The sequence below is a fragment of the Pteronotus mesoamericanus genome, unplaced genomic scaffold (genome assembly GCF_021234165.1).
Source record: "Pteronotus mesoamericanus isolate MK-2021 breed Mesoamerican mustached bat unplaced genomic scaffold, CSHL_Meso_final contig_90, whole genome shotgun sequence".
In the NCBI taxonomy this organism is placed as follows: Eukaryota; Metazoa; Chordata; class Mammalia; order Chiroptera; family Mormoopidae; genus Pteronotus; species Pteronotus mesoamericanus.
This window is the reverse complement of record NW_026555277.1, coordinates 20,752,746-20,768,140: the sequence shown is the minus strand read 5'-3', so window position 1 is coordinate 20,768,140 and position 15,395 is coordinate 20,752,746.

Sequence of the window (15,395 nt, the reverse complement as noted above, 5' to 3'; positions counted from 1 at the left end):
ACCTAATTAATTTGAGGCAAAAGTGTCATGTAGGTTGTCTTTTATGAAGACCCAAACTTTGCCTTGGGCAGCCATTCCAGATCTGAAGTATTAGAACACCATTGATACCATACATACATACCCTTCCAACAGCTCTCTCAATAATAAAGCTGATATTTTTATCTCCATCTGCCTAGTTCCTCCAACTACAGCTAAACTGGTTCCAATCTCAGGAGGAAACTAAAAAGGCAAGTAGTATTATACACTGGGCTCCCTAAAACTTACAGTGACCAGAATATTTTTTTATTTTCCCTGCCAAGAGGCAAGCCATGGCTGTAGAGTAACAGAAACAGCAAGGCGGTGGTCCATCTTGCAGAGCAGACTGAAGTAGATTAATAAGCACCATACGTTAGCATTGACCTGCCTCTGAAACCAATGATTAATACACGTGCTTAGAGAGAGAGCGAGCGTAAGAAAACTGTCACCAAGCAGCCAATCAAAGAAGAGAGATCACAATAATGTATCTAGTCTCCTATCTCAGCCTGTAAGGCAGTTGTTCTGATGGCCAATGGGTGGGGGTTGAGAAGACTCCATTTACACCACTGCATGGAAATAAAAAGAAGGGGCCATAATGTGAAAAAGAGAAAAATATAAACATTTGAAGAGCTGTTTCACAAAATATTAAAGAAAAACTGCTCTGAATGCTGATACATAAAATATACCTCCATGAAACAGATATTTTAAAATCTGTTTAAATAGCTGAAGGAAGCAAAGGACATAAGAAAAAAGAGGAAAAAATGCACAAAACTGAAGCCACATTAGAAACAACTCCAAGTAGAATAGATAATTCAGAAAACCAAGTTAATGACATGGATGACAAGCCTGGGAAATCATTCAGAATGAAAATTATATGATAAAGGTGGCTAGATTCTAATAAAGTGGATAGAACAAAGATGATAGATTTGGAAAAGAAACAATTGAGATCCAACATAGTAATATCCTTGAACAGAGAGAGACATATAAAACAGCCAAAACACTCAAAGATATAAAGCTAAAAATTGAAAGAGCTCATTATGTTCCAGGAAAAATTAATAGAGAATGATTAAGACTAAGATATATAATGGAATGTTGCTGAATTTTAAGGATAAAGAACGTTATTAGCATCCAGACAGAAAAAACAGGGCCATGTACAAATTAAATAATTTAGGATGGCCTCAGACATCTCCTCAGGACATTTAATAATGGATAAAAGGGAGTACTGTGTACAGTGCTGAAAGGGAATATTACATGGAATTTTCTACTTAGCTAAAATATAATTTTAATGGATATATAACTTTCCATTGTATGGATGTGATATAATTTATTTAATTAGTCTATCACTGAGGAATGTTTAAATTGTTTCCAGAATTTTATTATTTTAAACCATGCTGCAATGAATAAACATATATGTATTATTTGCAAGTATACCTATAAGATAAATTTCTGGAAGTATAATGGCTGGATCAAAAGATATATGCATTTTAACTTTTCTTCATTTTGCTAAACTGTCCTCTATAGAGATTTGACCATTTTGTAAGCCCACCAGTAATGCAAGAAAGTGCTTGTTCACTAGAACTTACCAACACACTGTATTATTAATTTTTCTGATATTTTCCAACCTTATAGATAAAAATTATTTTTGGTATTTAAGATAGGCAGGAATCAGGAATACAGCATGCACAAATGCCTCTAAAACAAAACAAAACAACAACAACAAAATTGAAGCCACAATCCATACAACTAAATATATAGGGTCCAGCAGAAGTAACACCTGCTTGAGTGTGGTTGGTAGGGTAATAATATAGGTGTAATAATTTACAGTTTTAATTTGAACATTTCACCAAAAATATCATATGGTGTGCTTGAGTATGATATTGTTATGTTACAGAATTACATGCTTATGATTTTGTAATAGAAGATTTTGTCAAAAATAATAACAATAAAGGAGGGGTTGTTATTTGTGCCAGATCCTGTATTTAAAAATCAATAATTTATAAAATGGAGAAATGATGAAAAGGGTTAGCAATGAACATTTAATTTAGTTAAATCTAAATGTGATAAAAACAAAACACAAATTGTTGCAACTGTTAAAATAATAGATAAATGATGTAAAAATTAAAACATTTTGATAAAAATAATTTTTGTCAAACATTCCAGGACATACCATTAAAATGTTAGTAAGAAGAAATGTAAATAAATTCATCTTTCATGCTTAAGTTATTAAATAAACTAATAAATAAAATTTAACATCCATTTTTGATATTTTAAAAAGAAATCTTTCAATAAAACAGAAATATATGGCTTCTATCTTAATGGTGGGGGATACACCAACCACTCTTACACTCAAATGGCACCATAAAGCTTGCTGGTAAAAAAAACAAGAGCATTCCCATTAAAGTGAGGAAAAATACCAAAGAAACCACCATTATTCTATTAAGCACATGACAGTATACTTGAACCTTAATTCATTGAGGAACTATTAGAAGCAATATGATCTTTTAAGAAGATATGTTCATAAAATATATAAAATCGAGCAGCTTTCCTATTGATTTCCAAAAAATAAATAGTTAGAAAAGACAATGCAAGCAAAAAAAAATTCATCCCAATTACAATGATAGGAATAAATTCAACACTAACTCATACAAAGAGAATTACAAAACTATTAAAATGGAGAACTTAATTTCTCTAAATTAATCTATGCATTCAATGTAATCTAAATCATTAGCAAGAGGTTGTTTGCAATTCTTTTTAAAAGGACAAATTTAGTCTAAAATTCATTGGGCAAACAAATGTTAAGATTAACAAGAAAAATCTGGAAAATAAGAGTAATAAAGATATTTTTAAAGCAATATTAATTAAATCAATGTACTGGTTTTCCATTTCCACTTTAGAAAGTTGCAAGAGAACACCACTCCCATTCTAACAGTGAGAATAAATTAGATAACCTACAAATTTGTGTGTTTTCTTAAAGCTCATCAGAGAGCTGACAATGCAGGGAAAAAAGCTGATGACTAAAATCCAGAAAGTAACTAGCCCTTCCTAGGCCTGAAGAGACCCATGGCTGCTCTCATGTTTGGCAGAGGAGCAGGAAGAGGAGGAAGTTGATCAACAAAATAATGGACAAAAGACAAGCAAACCACATCCTTAAATCTTGAAAAAAAGATGGCCAAGATTCTATGTCTAATAAAAATATCCTTCAAAAATGAAAGCAAAATAAAATTTCAGAGAGATAAAAGCTGAATTTATACCAAGCAGACCTGCCCTCCAAAAAATTCTGAACATTCTTTAGGGTGAAAGGTAATGATAACAGATAGAAGAAACCAGTTCTACAGGAGGCAAGAGAGATATCAAAGAGTAACTATATTGATAAACACAAAGAACTTTTTAAAAATTGCATACACACATGTATCTTTATTTTTTAATTTATTGATTTGAGAGAGAGAGTGGGAGGGAGAGGGAGAAGTGGGGGGAGAGAGAAACATCAACCTGTCATTCCACCCATTAACACACCCATTGGTTGCCTTCTGTATGGTCTGACTGACCAGGGATCAAACCCGCAACCTTGGCACATCGGGGCTGAATCTCCAATCAACTGAGTTACCTGACCAGGGCTACACATGCATCTTTAAATTTCACTAGATTACTGATTCTTTAAATTAAAATTAATAGAGCATATGTAGAAGTAAAATATAGCAGCACAAAAGGTGAGAAGATTATTGGAAGCATAAATTGTAGTCTAATGTAACTAAAGTAAATTTGAAAACAGACTGTGACACCTTCTATATGCATATTGTAGTCTCTAGCACAACCACTTAAAAAATAACACAAAGCCCTGGTCAGGTGGCTCAGTTGGTTGGATTGTCATCCCATACACCAAAAAGCTGTGGGTTTGATCCCTGGACAGGGCACATACCTAGGTTAGGGGGTTGATCTCCAGTCAGGGTATGTATGGGAGGCAACCAATTTATGTTTCTAACTTTCCCTCTCTCATTCTTCCTCTCTTTCTCTAAAAATCAATAAACATATCCTTGGGTAAGGATTTAAAAAAAATAACATGAAGAGTGAAAACTAAAAGTCAAGAAAGGAGAATAAATAGAGTTTTTTAAAACTTAATTCACCCAAAAGAAGGCAGGAAAGCCAAAGAATAAGTGGTAAAATAGAAAATGAACACCAATATACTTGACTGACACAGAAAAAATTACAAAAATATAAGTAGATGATGTAACATTATTCAAAGGCCGAGTTTGTAAGATGATACACAAGTACAAAACAACTGTACACAGTGTGTAAGAAACACACTTTCACCCTGGCCGGTGTGGCTGAGTAGATTGAGCGCCAGCCTGCAAACCAAAGTGTTGCCAGTTCAGTTCCCTGTCAGGGCACATCCCTGGGTTGTGGGCCAGGTCCCCAGTTGTGGGGTATGATAGGCAACAGGTTGATGTATTGATGTTTCTCTCCCTCTCTCTCTCTTGCTCCCTTCCAATCTCTGTAAAAATAAATAAATAAAATCTTTCCCCCAAGGGTAATTGGAACATTCACCAAAATAGAAGATATGCTAGACAGGAAAAAAAAAATCAATAAATGTAAATGTATTGAAATAATACAGAGTGTGTTCTTTGACCACAACATTAGTAATTTAGAAATCAATAACAATGATCTATCTAGAAAGTTCCCAAATATTTGGAAATGACACATTTAAATAAATAATGAATCAAAGAAATCACAGAGACATTTTAAAATATTTTAAACTAAATGATAGTGAAAACATCCAAATTTGTAGGGTGCAATTAAAGCATGTTTAGAATAAAACTTACAGCTTTACAATGCCAATATGAAAAGAAAAAAGTGTAGTCAATTATTTATGCTTCTAACTTAAGAAATGAGAAAAGAAAATTAGACCCAAAGTAAAATAAATAAAATAAAAAATAAGTGTAGTAATCAATGAAATATTAGAAAACAGGCAAATGAGAGAAAATCAACAGTCAAAAGTTGGTTCATTTAAAAAATTAATAAAATGATAAGCTTCCAGCAAGACTGATCAAGCAAAAAAGAAAGAAAAATATGAATAAGCAATATTAGGTGGGCAGAAAGAGAATGGTAATACTAGAAAAAGAACTTTACCTTTACTGGAAATGTTTTATTTCTTTATTCAAAAAATATTTGAAAAAATATGATAATGTTAGCAATGATTAATGCTGCTATTGTAAATACATGTACTGTAGTACTTTAGTCTTCATTTAAAAATAATAATAATAAGTTATATAGCAGATGACTAACTTTTAATGGTTAATATTGGATCCAAGCAGAAGTTCGAAAATTTTGACTTCAGAAAAAAGGAAAAACTTAAGGGATGAATGAAAAACTGACAAAATGGACAAAATGCAAGAAGGAAATAAGGATATTATTAAATAGCAAAAGCCAGTTCACATGAAGAAATCTTTACAATTAGACATATTTAAAAGCCTCTCACACACCTCATCTGTTGTTGATAGAGAATATAAAAGAATAAAATTTTAAAGAAGCACAGTGAGTACTAAAAAAGGTAAACTATAAAAATAAATTTTAAATATAAGATGTATAACAAAATGAAATTACAAGTGTGACAGTACAGTAGAATGAAACAAGATATTTCTTGTTTCATATATGATATTTAATATTTGGTCATAGTTCAGTCATTGGTATAAATTTTGTTTTATTGTTTTATAATAAATGTAATAAAAATGTGGCTTTCTAGTTTTTCCACCAGCCTGTTTTCAGCTTTTGCACTTCGGACAGGTTGATCTTTGTGCGCTCATTTAACTCTAAAATGATGATGATTTGTCTGGCAATTATAATTACCTGTAATCAGAACACTGTCTTGCACGTAACTGTTTCAATGACTAGATGTGCAAAAATTTTTGCACTGTTAAATACAGAAATTTTAAAGAATACTGACTACGTTAGGTACAGCAACATATATAAAAGGATTAAAAATTTGTCAAATAAAAACATAAACATAATATTAGATGATTATTTAGCCAACAAATACATAATTTAGTCTTATTAAAGCATGACGCACCCGTGGCTACTCCATGAATATTCATGTGAAGATGATTAAAGTAATATCACCTTACAGTACATTGTCTGAATCAGAACCATATGAAGAAACCAAAAACCACGGATAAACGTTATCTTCCCACTGACCTATTTCACAGGGACCTATAGTTTATAATAGCTTTTCTGCTTTATGCATCATGATCATCTGTTACATGAAAAATAATCCTACACCCTCTACTGGCAGACCCATAGTATCGCTAATTGGTTGCCGGGATGGACTTCTTCTCCTCCCTCATTCCACCTCCGCCCCACCCCCGCCCCAGTCTTTCTCAGAGAGGCCCGTTTCTGACCAATGACATCATTTGGGCACCTGACCCAATGATCCGCGTTTCCACAAGCCGGACCTGTGCGTGCGGCTGGTCCCAACATTTGTACACGGAACCCCACCGGAGTTCTTGCATTCTGCTCTTCTCCTTAAACCGTACATTTGCTTATGTTTTATTTTTACCTACCGCTCGCCACTTAGTTTCTAAAGAAGATACTCCCATTTGAAAATAATGACATAAGAATAACAACAACAAAGGAGGTCAGCAGGAAAGCACCTAAAGGCTGTGAGCATTGGCCTCTAATGGAAGGATCTTCACCTTGGAGAGAGAGCACCCAAACCAGTCTCAGTCCGCTGCGCACGCTGGCTACCGGGGCGAGCGTGGGTGGACGCTCCTTTCGCCCGGGGGGACCCAGCCACGCCAAAACACACTCCCTGCCAGTTCTGCCCGGAGGAGCTCGAATCAGGAGGGAGGGCAGCCAGGGCCGGGGACCCCGAGGGCACCGCCGAGGCCGACGAGGCCCCGAGAGACCGTGTGCGTGCGTCGGAGCGGCACTCGCCGCGTCTCCACCTAGGGGCGTCGCCATGGAAACCACGGGTTTGGCCGCTCGGCTGGCGGGCCGCGGAGGATGCTGTCCGACAGCCCCCGGGTTCGAAGCGGGGAGGAAGGGAGGCCGCAGACACTCACCACGACGCCGTAGCCGCGACGCGCTGGTCCTCTGTCGCCTCAGGTCGTGCCCTGCCGCGGAGTTCCCAGCACCCGTTCCCGCCGCCGCCCGCGAGCCAGGCGACGCCGCGGGGTTGCTCCCGCAGCCCCTGCCCCTTCGCACCCGTGCGTGGAGGTATCAGGCTCCGGGTGCGGAGGGCGGGAGATTTAAACGCAGCAGCTCGGCGCGTGCGGAAGCCGCGCTGCCCACGGCGCCGCGGTGCGGGCGTCTGCGTTTACTCCCCTCTCGCTCTCGGCAAACTCGACGCGCCCCGGCTCTCAGTCCGTCCTTCGTCCGTGAATAAACTCGGGACAGTCTCTGTCCCTCCTTTTCCGAACACCTCTTAATGAAGCGAAAGGAATAGCACCAGTCCGACCAGATCATCGGTATAAGGACCGGAGTGCGAGACCTTGAGGCGCGGTAAGTGGGAGGAATTCTCGGCTTCGTTTTCTGAGTTAGTCCGGGTGTCCCCACCCCTTCCCTCCCCCTGCACCTGCCGGTACCGCCCCGGCGAGGCTCCAAGCTGAGCCTCGGACATTCCTGAGTCCTCGTGAGCTTCTCCGTACCCGTGCCAGCACGCGGGAAATGTTCACGTGCTATATTTAACTCTTATTTTAAAGGTTTAAAGATGATTAAATGAACAACTGTTAATAACTGACCTCGAGTGCACGTAATTTATTGCCATATATGAGTCTTCAAGAGCAAAAGATAAACTGTGAGCCTAAAAACCTCAGTAAAAAAATTCGAAATAGGGCAAAAGAAGAACTACGTTTCTGGTGGAAAATAATTTCATAATGTCTTTTTTTTTTTTTAACGTTTTAAGGATTTCTCTATTGTTATTCTATTACAGTTCGAATTTTTTCCCCGTTTGCCCTCCACCGCCCAGCCCGCCCTCTGCCCCACAGTCAGTCCCCGCGCTGTCCATGTCCGTACATCACTCATACATGTCCTTTGACTAGTCCCTTCCCCTTCTTTTCACCATTATTCCCCTCCCCGCTTCCCTCTGGCAGCTGTCAGTCTGTTCCATATTTCCGTGTCTCTAGTATTTTGCTCTTTAGCTTATTTTGTGCATTAGATTCCTCCTATAAGTGAGATCATATGGTATTTGTCTTTCACCCTCTGGCTTATTTCACTTAGCATAATGCTCTCCAATTCTATCCATGCTGTCATAAAAGGTAGGAATTCCTTCTTTCCTTCTGCTGTGTAGTATTTTATTGTGTAAATGTACCAGTTTTTTGATACACTCATTTATTGATGGGCATTTAAGCTGTTTCCAGCACTTGACTATTGTAAATAGTGCTGCTATGAACATAGGGGTGCATAAGTTCTTTTGAGTTGGTGTTTCTGGATTTTTAGGGTATATTCCCAGCAATGGAATTTCTGGGTCAAAAGGCAGTTCCATTTTTAGTTTTTTGAGGGAATTCCATAGTGTTTTCCACAGTGGCTACACCAGTCTGCATTCTCACCAACAATGCATTAGATTTCCCTTTGCTCCACAGCCTAACCAACACGTGTTGTTTGTTGATGTATTGATGATAGCCATTCTGGCAAGTGTGAGGTGGTATCTCACTGTCGTTTTAATTCGCTTCTCTCTGATGGGTAGTATCTTTTCATACATCTGTGGGTCCTCTGTATGTCTTCCTCAGAGAAGTATCTATTCAGAACCTTTCGCCATTTTTTAATTGATTGTTTGCCTTCCTGGTGGTGTTGAGTGAGTTCTTTGCATATTTCGGAGATCAAACCCTTGTCTGATGTATCATTGGCAAATATGTTGTCCCATACAGTTGGTTCCCTTTTCATTTTGATGATGGTATCTTTAGCTGTGCAGATGCTTTTTAATTTGATGTAGTCCCATTTGTTTATTTTTTCCTTAATTTCCCTAGCCCTAGAAGATAAATACTGGCAAAAATATTGCTATGTGGGATATCTGAAATTTTACTGCTGATGTTTTCCACTCAGATTTTTATGGTATCACAACTTATATTTAAGTTTTTTATCCATTTTGAGTTTATTCTGGTGTATGGTGTAACTTGGTGGCCAAGTTTCATTTGTTTGCATGTAACCAGTACCTGTCCAGTTCTCCCAACACCATTTATTGAAGAGACTATTTTTACTCTATTGTATGCTCATACTCCCTTTGTCAAATATTAATTGACCGTAGAGAAATGGGTTTATTTTGGGGCTGTCTATTCTGTTTCATTGATCTTTGTGCATGATCTTATGCCGATACCAGGCTGTTTTTATTACAGTGGACTTGAGGTATAGTTTTGTTTTGTTTTTTAATCAAGTATTGTGATCCCTCCAACTTTGCTCTTCTTTCTCAAGATTGCCATGGCTATTTGGGGTCTTTTTGGGTTCCATATACATTTTTGGAGTATTTGTTCTAGATCTGTGAAATATGCCAGTGGTATTTTAATAAGGATTGCATTGAAACTATAGATTGCTTTGGGTCATATGGACATTTTAATGATGTTAATTCTTCCAATCTATGAACAGGGTATGTACACACACACACACACACACACACACTCTCTCTCTCTCTCTCTCTCTCTCTCTCTCTCTCCCCCTCTTCCATTGATTTGGATTTTCCTCAATTTCTTCCTTCAGTGTTCTGAGTTTTCGAAGTATAGGTCTTTTATCTCCTTGGTTAAATTTATTCTTAGGTGCTTTTTTTTTCTTGTTGCTATAGTAAATGGGACTCCCCCCCCGCCAGTTTCTCTTTCTGATAGTTCATTGTTGGTGTACAAAAATGTCATCAATTTCTGAATATTGACTTTGTATCCCACTACTTTGCCAAATTCACCTATTAGGTTGAGTAGTTTTTTGGTGGAGACTATAGAGTTTTCTATGTACATTATCATGCTGTCTGCAAATAATGACAGTTTTACTTCTTCCAAATTTGGATGGCTTTTATTTCTTTTTCTTGTCTGATTACTGCGGCTAGAACTTTCAGTACTATGTTGAATAAGAGTAATAAGAATGTACACCCTAGTCTTGTTCCTCACCTCCAGGGAAAAGCTTTTAGTTTTTGTCCATTGAGTATGATGCTCGCAGTAGTTCTCTCATATATGGCCTTTCTGATGTTGATATATGTTCCTTGTATTCCCACTTTGCTGACTGCTATCATAAATGGGGCCTAGATTTTATGAAATGCCTTTTCAGCATCTATTGACATGATCATGTGGTTTTTGTCCTTCATTTTATGTGGTGTATTATGCATGGTGCTTTCTTTTTTAAATGACCAAAAAAATATCAGCTGTCCTAAAACTTTACAAAATCTGAGTTAATTACAACTATGATGTATAGGCTAGCAAGGGAAAAAGCTACATGACCAAAGTCTGTAATATGAAAGATAAGACAGGGTGCTATTCTAGAATATTAGTACAAAGTATTTACCCTAAAAACCTGAAAAATGTTTTAGAATAGGAAAAGTTTAGGCTACTTATATCACAGAATGAATTTGGACTGGAAATATTAAGATGTCTTTAGATTAAGAATTCTTATTCTGAGATATATCGGATTTCGGGAATGGGTGGATAACTGAAATATGCAAAATTTTGTTTTCTGTTTTTTGTTTTTAAGAATCCACAACTTTCCTCAGATTCTCCTTAAAAAGATAAGAGTTTGTATTTGGCAAATATGATGATTGTTGTTTTTCTTCAGATCTTTCCTGACTTACACCTGCTAAATCTGGCCTCTCTCCTAAGGGCATTGTGCTCCTCTCACTCAGCAGCTGTCCTGCATTTTAATTATTAACCTGCCTGTGTTCCCTATTAGAGGCTGAGCACCTCCAAAATGAAAATTGTATGCATTTCTGTAGCCTTATTCAACCCAGTGCGTAATACATACTAGGTTGGGAATGAATGTTTATTCAATCAATAAATGAACAGAAACAAAGATAGTAATTGACAAGTGATGGATACAGTGCAAAATATCTAAAAAGAATTGAACACCTTTCTCCTCAAAGAATAAATGGTAAGCAAAATAACTTTGAAAATGTTACCATGCTCTATAGCAAGTTTTTCGGGATATTTTAGAAAATGGTTGTTCCAACAGGATGAAGTTTAACTCAAGAGTATATTAAACAAATAGCTTCCTCTGCTCAGTCTGAAGCAGAGAAAGTCCCTCAAGGAACACCAGGAAGTAGGAGTAGTGACTCCTGGCAGGGTCTGTTAGATTTGTTCACTTAAGGGGGAAAATTACCAAAAGATACACATTGTCTCCACGTCACTCTAAAGTGTAGCATTTATGCACAATTCCTTTTCCTTCACTGTGAAACCTGAAAAGTCTGCGTTCACTCTTCCTGTCATTTACCAGAGGCAATAAACAGAGAGAGGTATTGAATTTTTAAGAGCGCTTTATTCAGATGGCTGGCGATCTGAAAAGGTGGCGGGTTATGTACCCTAAAAGATTGTCTTCCCTTGAGCTTTTATAAGGACATTCATATGGGGGAAACATAGGAATTTGGGAAGGGGAAGTTCCTAGGGGAAGCACAGATGTGCCGACCTCCTGTTTCTCTTGGGAGGGGGTTCTGACAGGGGAGCCACACAGCTTCTTCCCCAACTAGCTGCCTTCGTTCTAGTGTGATCTCTGCATCAGCATTCCTTTCTTCCCAGGACACTAGCATTCCTAGTGTGGTTTATGGCCAGGTAGGCTATGTATGCTCTGGTTAAGGAGGACAGGTATAAACCATTTGCTCTCAAGTGTCCTTGGTTACAGGAGATAAGGTCTTGAAATTTACCAGCTGGCTGTAAGTTGCCCATACTGTTTGGCCTTGTGTAATGTTCTTGTCTCAGTTCTGTTGTATCAGTTTCCCATATTCCACTTGCCCAGGAATTTTCCTATCTTCTTACTATCCTGTCTAAACAGGTCACTAAGAAAAGTGTGCAAGTTGGGACATAGTATAGGAATGGTTTCAGCAAACAAGGTAGAGCTACTGACATTTTGGGCCAGGAATCAGGTCTTCTTACTCATGGTATTTGATAAATGTTTGTTGGATTGATAAGGAAATACTTAAATAGCTTGTACTAGTCCCTTAACATATGAGGCAGCCACTATAGTTAAAATTTAGTGTTTGAAAAACCTGTTTTAGAAAACAAAAGTATTTAACACCACTTATGTACTTTTATATGGATTTACTTTTATTTAGAAGTATAAACATTTATAAAACTGTTACTTAATTTTCTATCAACATATTAACAGATTTATCCTACTATAAAATGTTTTCCTCCATCGTAGCCTTCTATATGGTAACTAGAAAAGACCATTAGATGGCTTGGAATGTGGGGCTCCACAAGGCTGGGACCCCAACCTGGAGTCCTAATGTCCTTAGAGAGCAATGATCTTTACTTTTATTTTTGTGCTATCAAACAAACCTCTGGTTAACTTCCTAAATAAAACTTCATTTAGTATTATAAAACATATTAAAAATTCTACCCTTTTGTATTGTTTTACTCTTATTAGGATTAGGGGATCTACTGAATCTGATGTCATGGAGATAGTTCCATTTCTTCAGGGCATTCCACTTCTTTTGCAGTCTGTTTGATCTTATCAAGGAAGTCAGAAGCAATGGGTCAGTGGCAGGCAGTGAGGCAATGTATGGGAAGCTGTCTTCCCAGATGCCCACACTAGTAATTAGTTACATATGGCAAGCTAAACATGTTCTCTCTCCCATACTTCAGTTTTGCTTATTCAAGTAAAACTAGATTACAGACAATATTATTAAAATGAATTTTTAATATGAAATGTCACACACATTTTTAAAAAGTACTTCCACCCCCTGAAACAACCATTGAACTTAACATGGTATTAATAAGTCTCATGCATGTTCTTTATACTTTTCCTAACCAAACATAGAATTATTCAACATGTTTCTAAACTTTCTATTAATCTCTGTAGTTTTTATTACTTAGAGGCATGTCTCCCTGTCTTCTTCACTAATTGTATACCTTCACACTAGCTGTTTAACCTGTCTGGGTAGTGATTTCCTTTTATAATATGAATAACATAATTCAGATGATATGAATAGCAGGATAATTTCTGAAGTTCCTTTTTGCTCATAAACAATTCCTATATGAAAATACAGAAATGGATCTTTAAAGTATACATTTATATATTATGTTAATACATTTAGTGGTATACTAAAATTAATTATAAAGGCAAACACATACAAAGCTGAACATAACATTATGGTAATTTGGTAACAATAAATGCCACTTTAATTTATATATAACTTTTCTTTCATGTAGTTGAAGACATTTTCACACCTATTATTTACATTTATAAAAACTATTGCCATGACTTCAGAATTGGCAAAATATGTATTAGTTAAAAGATTGAGCACTAGACGCAGATAAATCCAAATTCAAATCCTGACTGTTTACTGGCTGAATGAAATCAGCTCAAATAACTTCTTATAGTGAGATAGTTTTTAGCCACTTTTATAGATACTGCCAAAAAATATTTCACAGACTGAGACAAAGAAAGATGGCCCAAATGAAAGAACAAATCAAAGCTCCAAAAATAGAACTAAGCGATGAACAGATAGATAGCCAACTTATCAGATGCACAGCTCATAACACTGGTAATCTGGATGCTCTGAATTGGTTGAGTATGATCACAAAATGGAGGGGAAAGTGAAGGCTATGCAAAGTGAAATAAAGAAAAATATAGAGGGAGCCAAAGGTAAAGGGAAGAAAACCAGGACTCAAATCAATGATTGGGAGCAGAAGGAAGAGATAAACATTCAACCAGAACAGAATGAAGAAACAAGAATTCAAAAAAATGAGGAGAGGTTTAGGAACCTCTTGGGATAACTTTAAAGGTTCCAACATCCAAATCATAGGGATGCCAGAAGGAGAAGAGGAAGAGCAAGAAATTGAAAACTTATTTGAAAAAATAATGAGGGAGAACTTCACCAATCTGGCCAAGGAAATAGACTTCCAGGAGATCCAGGAAGCTCAGAGAGTCCCAAAGGAGTTGGACCCAACAAAGCACATACCAAGGCACATCATAATTACAGTACCCAGAATTAAAGATAAGGAGAGAATCTTAAAAGCAGCAAAAGGAGACAGTTACCTACAAAGGAGTTCCCATAAGACAATCAGCTGATTTTTCAAAAGAAGCCTTGCAGCCAAGAAGGGGGCTGGCAAGAAGTATTCAAAGTCATGAAAGGCAAGGACCTACATCTAAGATTTCTCTATCCAGCAAAGCTGTCATTTAGAATGGAAGGGCAGATAAAGTGTGTCCCAGATAAGGTCAAGTAAGGAGTTCATCATCATCAAGCCCTTATTATATGAAATGTTAAAGGGACTTATCTAAGAAAAAGAAGAAAATCAAAACTGTGAAAACTAAAATGACAACAAATGAACCTAAGAGAAAAAAGAAAAACCTAAGCAAACAATTAGAAGAGGAAGAGAATCATAGAAATGGAGCTCAGAGGGGAAGGGGAAGAATGGGGGAAAAGGTAGAGGGAATAAGCAGCATAAATAGTAGGGACAAAATAGGCAAGGTGAGGTTAAGAATAGTATAGGAAATGGAGAAGCCAAAGAGCATGTATGTACGACCCATAAACATGAACTAAGGTAGGGGGGGAATGCTGGGGGATGGAGCAGTGCAGGGTGAAGAGGAATAACGGGGAGGAAAAAAATGGGACAACTGTAATAGCATAATCAATAAAAATATGATTTTAAAAAATAATTTACATCCTCAAACCTGCAAATCTGTAAAAGTAATACTGGAACAAAGCCAGTCTAATTCTATTAAACAAACAAAGAAAACTTCAGAAAAATTTTTCCCCTTACCCGAGGATATGCTTATTAACTTTAGAGAGAGGGAAAGAGAGGAAGAGAGGGAGAGAGGGAGAGAAACATCAATGTGAGAAAGAAACATTGATCAGTTGCCTTTTGTATGTACCCTGACTGGGAATGGAACCCACAACCCAGGCATGTACCCTGACCAGGAAGCAAACACAAGACTTTCCAGTTTATGAGATGAGTCTCCAGCCAACTGAGCCACACTGGCCAGGGCAAAAACCTTTTCTAAGTTAAAGATATTTTGGTTCATATAACAAAATAATAATTAACATTGTTAATATGTTTGATTCTATAAGTCTATTATAGTAAAAAAAATTCAGTATTTAAAAAAAAATTCTGTTTTTATGCCTAGCAGTTTCTGATTAGCAAAATTTGAATATCACTTGCTTAAAGACACCTGATTCCAATTAGTGGCTTTTTAAAATAAAAAAGACATTAATTAAACATCTCTTGCATATGCATAGTCTTAAAATGTCATTTTCTTCCTTTAAGAAT